Source organism: Brassica napus, unplaced genomic scaffold, assembly GCF_020379485.1.
Source record: "Brassica napus cultivar Da-Ae unplaced genomic scaffold, Da-Ae ScsIHWf_691;HRSCAF=1005, whole genome shotgun sequence".
NCBI classification, from domain to species: Eukaryota; Viridiplantae; Streptophyta; class Magnoliopsida; order Brassicales; family Brassicaceae; genus Brassica; species Brassica napus.
The window spans coordinates 1-10000 of record NW_026016746.1 but is presented as its reverse complement, the minus strand read 5'-3'; positions in this window follow the sequence as shown (position 1 = coordinate 10000).

Below are 10000 nucleotides of genomic sequence, written 5' to 3'. Positions count from 1 at the left end.
GAATAGGCAAGCTTTGTAATAACCCACTAGGCACCTGATGTTCTGCTTTGATGAGTTGGCAAGTGGAACACTTGGCCACCCATTCCGCTACATCTGCCTTCATACGGATCCAATGATAGAATTTCTTAAGGTTCTGGTACATCTTGGTCGCCCCAGGATGAACCGAGAATCTGGACTTATGAGCTTCCCTCATAATCTCTTCCTTTAGACTCCTATCATTAGGAACACTGATCCGACCGTTTACTAGGATGGTACCATCCCTTGCGATCTGGTACTCCGTCCTATCATTCTGAGCAACCTTATTCAGGTTCTCGTCCTGACCTTGAGCCAACCGGATTCGGGTAAGCAGGTCGGCTTGGTTAACCGCCTCCAACCCCAAAGCTTCGGTTGTCGTAGTCAGCACATTCAGCCGCAGAGCACGGACCATACCGTCCAGGTCGTCCGCCTCCCGTTCGGCCGATACATCAGCCCTCTTCCGGCTCAAAGCGTCTGCTACCAGATTAGCCTTTCCCGGATAGTAGGTGATGTCCAAATCGTAGTCAGCTACGAATTCCATCCACCTCCTCTGCCTTAAGTTTAACTCAGGCTGGGTGAATATATACTTAAGACTCTTATGGTCCGTAAGTATCTGAACTTTGGCGCCATACAAGTATGATCGCCAAATCTTTAAGGCGAATACTACCGCAGCCATTTCGAGATCATGGGTGGGGTAGTTTCCCTCATGTTTCCTCAATTGCCTGGACGCATAGGCAATGACTTTCCCATGCTGGGTCAATACGCAACCTAGTCCAGTGATGGACGCGTCCGTATAGACCACATATGGTTGGTCGGCCTCCGGAAGTACTAGGACGGGTGCGCTAGTCAGCATGTTCTTAAGTGCGGAGAAACATTCCTCACACTCTTCAGCCCATGTGAACTTAACGTCCTTCCCAGTCAACCGCGTCATAGGCTGAGCCAAGCTTGCGAATCCTTTCACAAACTTCCTATAGTAACCTGCCAGCCCTAAGAAGCTTCTGACTTCCGTAGCACTGCGTGGTCGGGGCCAATCCTTGATTGCCCTGATCTTCTCTGGATCCACCGAGATGCCCTGATCGGAAACAATATGGCCGAGGAACCCAATACTCTTCTGCCAAAAGCTACATTTACTGAGTTTAGCATAGAGTTTGTGTTCTCGTAATCGTTCCAGCACGGCTCTCAAGTGTTTCTTATGAGATTCCTCATCCTTGGAATAAATTAGGATATCATCAATGAAGATGATCACGAATTCATCCAAGAAATCTCGGAACACGCTGTTCATCATTTTCATGAAAGCGGCAGGTGCATTGGTCAGACCGAACGGCATCACTACGAACTCGTAATGACCGTACCTGGTCCTAAATGCCGTCTTCCTAATATCATTTGGCTCTATAGGGATCTGATGATACCCTGAAGCCAAATCAATCTTGGAAAACCACTTGGCTCCTTTGAGTTGATCCAACAGTTCGTCTATCCTGGGCAACGGGTACTTGTTCTTCACAGTGACCCTGTTCAACCCTCGATAGTCGATGCACAGACGCATGCTACCATCCTTCTTTCTCACGAAGAGGACTGGTGCACCCCAAGGGGAGCTACTTGGCCGTATGAACCCCTTGTCAAGCAATTCTTCCAATTGCTTCTTTAGCTCGGCCATCTCGGCCGGAGCCATCCGGTACGGACTCTTGGACAGCGGAGCTGTCCCTGGCTCTAGTTCAATCATAAATGGATCCGACCTATCAGGGGGGACACCCTGAGGTACCTGGAACACATCTCGGAATTTCGACACCAACGAATCCTCTGCAAGGTCTTTCAGACAGACAGAACTGCCCGGCTCTGTAGTTGTAATTGTAGCCAAAAAGGACTGACAACCCTGTTCCAACATCCGAATCGCTCGAACTGCTGAAACCACTACTTTCTCTTGAGCCGGACACAGACATTGGTACTGAATCGGTCGAAGCCCAGTCTCCAATTGCACACGACCTTTATGGCAATCGAGAGTGGCCCGATACTTTCCCAACCAGTCCATACCTAGGATCACTTCGTGATTCTTTAGGTGGACACAGACTAAATCCACAGGGAATACCTTTCCCTGTATTGACACTGGGATATTTGACATGAGACCTAGTGAGTTCATGGCTTGCCCTCCGGCCGCCCTCACTATCCCAAAATTATCTCCAGCGTCCAGACAGAACAGACCCTTTCCGACCAGTCCCGGACTCACAAAACTATGTGTAGCCCCTGTGTCGAAAAGTACGTGGGTTTCCACACCACCAATCATGAGGGTTCCTAACAGAGACCCTCATCAGAATCCCCTAGACATTCTAGGTTCCATACCAAGCATTTCTACTTGAATGTAAAAAGAAAAATTTAGGAATTACCAGAGATCGAATCAAACGATCCAGAAGCGCCGTCGTCCCGGGATAGCTCATACACCCTTGGTGTTGTGGTCGGCCTACTCTGGGTCGACTTGCCTGTGTCTCCACGGCCCTTCCCTTGTCCTCCTTGTAGCTTAGGACAATCTGACTTGTAGTGTCCCCTCTTGCCACATAGGAAGCAAGTCACGGAGCCGCTGCCACTGGACTGGTCTGAGAATTGGTTTGGTCGAGTGCAGTTTTGGATCGTGTGATCCATGCTGCCACATCGCACACAAGCCCCCATGGCCTTCCAGCACTCACCGGGATGATTCTTTCCACACTTGGGACATGTAGGTCGGCCACCAGAGGTCTTACCTCCGTCCACCTGGTCCCACTTCCTCTTTTTATCATTTGTTTTGCCCGACGGGCCAGACTGTGACTTAGCCTTAAGCTTAGCTTCTTCAGCCAAGTTAGACTCTAGCAAAGCCACCCGTTCCACCAGTTCCCCGACGGTGTTGAAAGTGCGGATCGAGCAATGGGTCTTCAGTTCGGGCCTTAGGCCTCGGGTGAACCTACGGACCTGGACTGCCTCGTCCTCCAGCTCTCTTCCAACAAACCGTCTGAGCCGGTTGAATTCTTCTTCGTACTCCCGTACGGTCCTGCGGCCTTGGGCCAAATCTAGAAACTGAGCTTCCAGACGATCCCAAGCCTCAGCAGGGAAGTATTTGCGGTTGAATTCAACTTCAAAATCCGCAAAACTTTCCAGACTCCCATTGGTGCGCTTGTCCACCGCAAGCCACCAGTTATGCGCGTCCCCTTCCAGGAAGTGAACCGCAATGTCGCGTCTGTAATCCACTGGACAGCGAGTTGATTGAAAGTTTCGGACCAACCTACTCCTCCACTCGTCTGCCACAATAGGGTCGGTGCTACCGGAGAAATGCTTCGTACCCAACCGGGATAAATGTTGAAGCAGACTCAGATAGTCCACCTTCTTTCCAGACTTTTCCGGTGGATCGATCTCGATCACCTCGACCGTTTCCACAACTGGACCATTGGTGTTGGGGGTGGTCGTAGCCACAGGCGTAGCCTGGCCAACCGAGGAGTTCACTAGTGGCGTGAACAGTTGCGCCATGGCCGCAACCTGAGTCCCCATTACCTTCATGGCCTCTAACAAGTCCTCTTTGGACAGTGTTGGGGCACATTAGCCGTTCCATCGGCCATTCTCTCATGCTGGTCACCATCGCGGTTAGCGTTCGAGGATTCCACTTCCTCGTCACTCTCCCGATGTTCCTGACCATCCTGTTGCGTCCCCGTAAGATTAGCCTGATCAGTTGGCAACACGTCTCTAGTGTCAGCTGCGGCCGGATCGGTTTGCAATCCGGATAGATTGGTCCCGTCCATGGCCGCTTGACTAGACTGACCGGCTGTTTTCTTACTCTTTCGGGACTTTCCCGATCTGCTTTTTCCAGCCTAAGGATTCAGACAATGTTAGTACGAAACACACTAACATAAACAAAACAAAACAATCCCTAGACTAAGCAATCAAACCTCACCGTGAGACCTAATCAGCTGGCTGCGTGTGTGTGTGTGGACTGCCTAACCCAACTATCCTAGAATCAAGCATGCTCTGATACCAACTTGTAAGACCCGAACCCTGGCCTCTCGACCTGATGGAGTCCGCAGGCTTACTTATTAATTTCTTTGCTTGTTTGATCCATTTTGATGTCTATTAGTTACTAAGTCATATTCGAATATGAGGTTCATAAACAAAGGAACAGATTGCACAGCGGAATAACAATGTATAAACTTTGTATTACTTAGAAACATGAGATTCAATACACAACTTCTTAACAGTCTCGTAGACAATCACTAGTTCATCCCTAGCATCATCTAACCACACGTTACACAGCCTCTCACTGACCGAGCCTTCACGGCTCCTTGGCTTGACCAGAACCATCCTTAGTTCCTGAAACCACAACCAGATAAGCATTAATCATAACCGAGAATAGAACGGATTGATTCTACCATGCTTGGCTTGGTTCCTAGAACTTAGATAAACCTCAGTCAACATAATCACAAAAACGTATGAACCTACCTACCGTATCCTAAGTCATACAACCAACCACCCCTTGACTTAGAATCAGATAGATAGTCCAGAATAGATAACAGAACACACGAACAGATCCGGATCGTTCCCAAAGACCAATCCGTCTATCCGGATAGAATCTAGGTGCGACCGGTCAATGGAGTCCGGCTCAATGGCCCAACGGACTCCCTTACCTGATCCGGCCTTAGGCCTGGATCCAATCGGCCGAGTAAGCCTCAAGCCTAATCCGGAAGGCTTAGCAACCGGTCAGACCTTGCGACTCTACCTTGGCTTAGACAAACCGTGACCTTATCTTCACTAGAAAAGCCATAGGCTGATCCATAAGGATCGGTCCTAACCTGTCCCGAAAGACACCGTTTGGAACATGCACCCTTTGGCCAATCGTGCCTCTTGGTCCTCGTACCTTTTGATGTTCGCAACCTTTGGTAACTCGTACCTTTTGGTCCCTGACACCCTTTGGCAACTCGCAACCTTTGAACACTCATGACTCTTGACAACTCGTGCCCTTTGGGTCATTCCCAACCGTTCGTCCTAACCGCCCAGTCTTGGTGCGATCGGATCATCCGTCTAACCGACCCGTGTCAAGGTTAGCGGTCTAGTTATGTACGGCCAAAGCCTAGGGACGTGTCCCTTGGACTCAACCAACACAACCCTTCGTGTTTAACCAGAGAGAAGAGAAGAGAAGCGAATTGAAATAGATAAGGAGAGCCGGATGGGACTTAGGAACCGACCAGAGCCGCCGTGCGGTCGCATGGACCGTCCGTTCGGTCTGATGGAGCCACGGCCCATCACATACCTTGTGAACCACGTCTGGGTTCTCCATGCTCTTCTCCTTGTCTTGATCTCCCATTCTTGACCGGGTTAGTTCTCAAACGATCAGAGTCGCCGGAACACAACACCACCACAATCGGCCTTTCTCTTGGCCGGAACTCTCTCTTTCTCTCTTTCTTTCTCTCTACGTTTTTCTCTGAGTATTTTACTCTGGAATTGGATAATGAAATCGACCAGAGAGCCCCCATATTTATAGAGAACGAGGGGGTAAGTCTTGCCCCACGAACAGGCACGACTTGCTAGCGAATGGGCACCATCGGCCAAGGGTTGTCCCTTTCGGCCACTTGCATCCCTTCGCCCTTTCTGATTGGGTTTGGGGTCGGTCCACAAGCCCAACCCACGCCCTAGGCCTTCTGGGCACAGCCCACAGCCCTGACCAAGGACCCAACAGCCCATGGCCTCATGGCCGGACCTCCCAGCCCGCCACTGACCCAGACCCGGACCATCGGCCTAAAGCCCGGACAGTCCGTCTAGCTGAGATGAGCTGACACTCAGCTGCCTCAGCTGAGTGAGCTAGTTGTCCAGCTAGTGGAGCTGACTTAGTAGGGACTGAGCTGGAGTAAACTGCTCCTAGCTTCCTTGAGCTGGCCAAGCTACTCGTCCACTTTGTCCTAGCTACCGTCTTACTCGTCCTAGCTAACACTTAGCTCGTATAAGGTTAAGTCTAAGTTTCCTTATATCCTTAACCTTCTTTCTCGACCATGGAACGCTTGCCTTGATGTCTCAAGACCGGCTTGTACGTTTCCTCGAACCATGGCCGTCCCAACAATCCTATTCAGGATTGGGGGCGTGACATGCATTCCCTTCCAGAAGTCGGGGTTTGTTTGCACGTATTAGCTCTAGAATTACTACGGTTATCCGAGTAGTAGTTACCATCAACACAAACTTAACTGATTTAATGAGCCATTCGCAGTTTCACAGTCTGAATTCGTTCATCTTAACATGCATGGCTTTATATTTGAGACAAAGCATATGACTACTGCAGATCAAACCAGTGGTAGCATTCAATAAATCAGGACAAAGACCACGTCATATTCCCGCAAAAACCACATCGGGAAAGTGGGGAACAGACGCGACTTGACCGTCATCTTTTGTCCGGAGACAAAGGGCTTAGCGGACAGAATTTCTTCGGGTCACCGCATAATATTTCCGCAACCGAGATCTCAGCAAACAGCTTATTCACCTTTGCGAACAATGCATAAACTATGCAAAGACGCAAGGATCACAATGCCGGCTTAGTGTTCACGACTTCCCACCGAAGGAGATGCCGCAAACAACATTTTAAGCAAGCTTAACAATTCCTTCCAGATAGGTACGCAAAACACAGGCCCCGGATCAGTTTCAACAAGCATAAAACTATGCTAGTGAAGAAACTGAGGAGATAGTTGGTCTGTAGTGGGTGCGCGAGCACAGAGCCTACAAACATAGTATCCAATCACCACTCATACGCCGAAGTTCATTGCCCCGCTAACATCAATCTTTCCAACACTCTTGAGATGTAATCAAAAAAGCAACTGGAAGACGGATGAAACAGGCCAAGACCATGCAAGCGCGAAAATTTGAAGTTAGGGGCAAAACGGTCCACCGGAAAATTCGCCGGAAAAGTTCCCGGAAAATTCACCGGGGAAATCCGGCCATCGACCTCAACCCAGCCCTCGATAGTGTTGGACCGAACAGTCCAACACTATGTACCCGAACCGTTCGGGTACGGGGGGGTAGGAGGCTCAAGAGAGTGCCTACCCCTTATATATACAAACGCTTTTTTTTCAGTCTGTCACCAGTAGACATTGGTTGTGTTCGGGGAGTATTTTTAATGTAAAAAAAAAAATACTTCGAATTTGAATCTGATTTTGCATGCTTCATAAGGATGGTTAAAGCTATTCTGGTAAAATTTCATAATTTCTTTTGCTTCTAACATGTCTTTTGCATGCTACAAAGGTCGGAGTTTCGTGGTCTAAACGGATGTCTACAGCAACTTTTGATCAACACTTGACATCCTAAACTCTTTGTTGACATATTTTGATGGTTCCTTTCAGAAAACTTTTTCAAATATTAATTTTTGCATTTTGGCTTCTCGGGTGATTTTGGCTGTCGGGGTGATTTTGGCCCACGTGGGCTGTCTGTTCAGTACACACGGACGTCCGTGTGTGTCCGTCAGCACACACAGGACGTCCGTGGCCGTCCGTCAGCACACACAGGACGTCGGCTGTCCATCAGTACACATATCAGCACGCTCCGTGGACTGTTCGGGTGTGATTTTGGCCCACGTGGGGCGTGGGCTGTCTGTTCAGTACACACAGGACGTCCGTCAGCACACGCAGGACGTCCGTGGCTGTCCGTGTGTGTCCGTGTGTCCGTCAGTGCACACAGGACGTCCGTCAGCACACGCAGGACGTCCGTCAGCACACGCAGGACGTCCGTGGCTGTCCGTGTGTCTCCGTGTGTCCGTCAGTGCACACAGGACGTCCGTCAGCACACACAGGACGTCCGTCAGCACACGCAGGACGTCCGTCAGCACACGCAGGACGTCCGTGGCTGTCCGTGTGTGTCCGTGTGTCCGCCAGTGCACACAGGACGTCCGTCAGCAACACAGGACGTCCGTCAGCACACGCAGGACGTCCGTGGCTGTCCGTGTGTGTCCGTGTGTCGTCAGCACACGCAGGACGTCCGTCAGCACACGCAGGACGTCCGTCAGCACACGCAGGACGTCCGTGCCTATCCGTTAGCACACACAGACTGTCCGTGGACTGATCCGTGTACTGAACTCATATCAGCATGCTGACCACACATATCAGCATGCTGGCCTTCCCGTGGACTGTCCGTGTACTGATTTTGGACAACTGATGCACCATGTCAGTACACATATCAGCATGCTGGCCCTTCCCGTGGACTGATCCGTGTACTGATCCGTGTACTGAACTCATATCAGCATGCTGACCACACATATCAGCATGCTGGCCCTTCCCGTGGACTGGTCCGTGTACTGATCCGTGTACTGAACTCATATCAGCATGCTGACCACACATATCAGACATGCTGGCCCTTCCCGTGGACTGATCCGTGTACCGATCCGTGTACTGATCCGTGGACTGATCCGTGTACTGAACTCATATCAGCATGCTGACCACATATATCAGCATGCTGGCCCTTCCCGTGGACTGTCCGTGTACTGAGCCGTGTGCTGATCCGTGTACTGAACTCATATCAGCATGCTGACCACACATATCAGCATGCTGGCCTTCCCGTGGACTGATCCGTGTACTGATCCGTGTGTACTGATCCGTGTACGGATCCGTGTACTGAACTCATATCAGCATGCTGACCACACATATCAGCACGCTGGCCTTCCCGTGGACTGTCCGTGTACTGATCCGTGTACTGAACTCATATCAGCATGCTGACCACACATATCAGCATGCTGGCCCTTCCCGTGGACTGTCCGTGTACTGATTTTGGACAACTGATGCACCATGTCAGTACACATATCAGCACGCTGGCCCTTCCCGTGGACTCTGATCGTGTACTGAACTCATATCAGCATGCTGACCATACATATCAGCATGCTGGCCCTTCCCGTGGACTGTCCGTGTACTGATTTTGGACAACTGATGCACCAGTCAGTACACATATCAGCATGCTGGCCCTTCCCGTGGACTGATCCGTGTACTGATCTGGACTAAGCTCGAGTTTTGATGGACTGGACTGTCCAAGTCAGTCTGATTGGTCCAGTAGTACTTATGCTGGCTCGACTTTCCATCATCCAACCAAGTGGTAAGCAAGCGTACTGAAGGGATGAATTAATCTTTTGGGTTTTGATGCTCCGTCAGGATGCTTTGGCCGAGACTTGTGCACACGGGCTGCATTCATCGGCCAATCTGAAATATTAGGTTGAGAGTGAATTTCACCAAGTAAAAATCTCGAACCTCTGACGGGATCTTCTTATATACTTGAATTTTTTGGGTTTTTGGTTTTTAACGTTTTGGGGAGGAACATGTGATTGGAAAGGGGGAGGGTCGAATCTTAGCGACAAAGGGCTGAATCTCAGTGGATCGTGGCAGCAAGGCCACTCTGCCACTTACAATACCCCGTCGCGTATTTAAGTCGTCTGCAAAGGATTCTACCCGCCACTCGGTGGTAATTATAATTCAAGGCGGTCCGAACGGCGCTTCCACCGAACGGACTTAGCCAACGACACGTGCCTTGGGAGCCGAAGCTCCTACTGAGGGTCGGCAATCGGGCGGCGGGCGCATGCGTCGCTTCTAGCCGGATTCTGACTTAGAGGCGTTCAGTCATAATCCAGCGCACGGTAGCTTCGCGGCACTGGCTTTTCAACCAAGCGCGATGACCAATTGTGCGAATCAAACGGTTCCTCTCGTACTAGGTTGAATTACTATTGCGACGCGGGCATCAGTAGGGTAAAACTAACCTGTCTCACGACGGTCTAAACCCAGCTCACGTTCCCTATTGGTGGGGGAACAATCCAACACTGGTGAATTCTGTTCACAATGATAGGAAAGAGCCGACATCGAAGGATCAAAAAGCAACGTCGCTATGAACGCTGGCTGCCACAAGCCAGTTATCCCTGTGGTAACTTTTCTGACACCTCTAGCTTCAAAATTCCGAAGGTCTAAAGGATCGATAGGCCACGCTTTCACGGTTCGTATTCGTACTGAAAAATCAATCAAACGAGCTT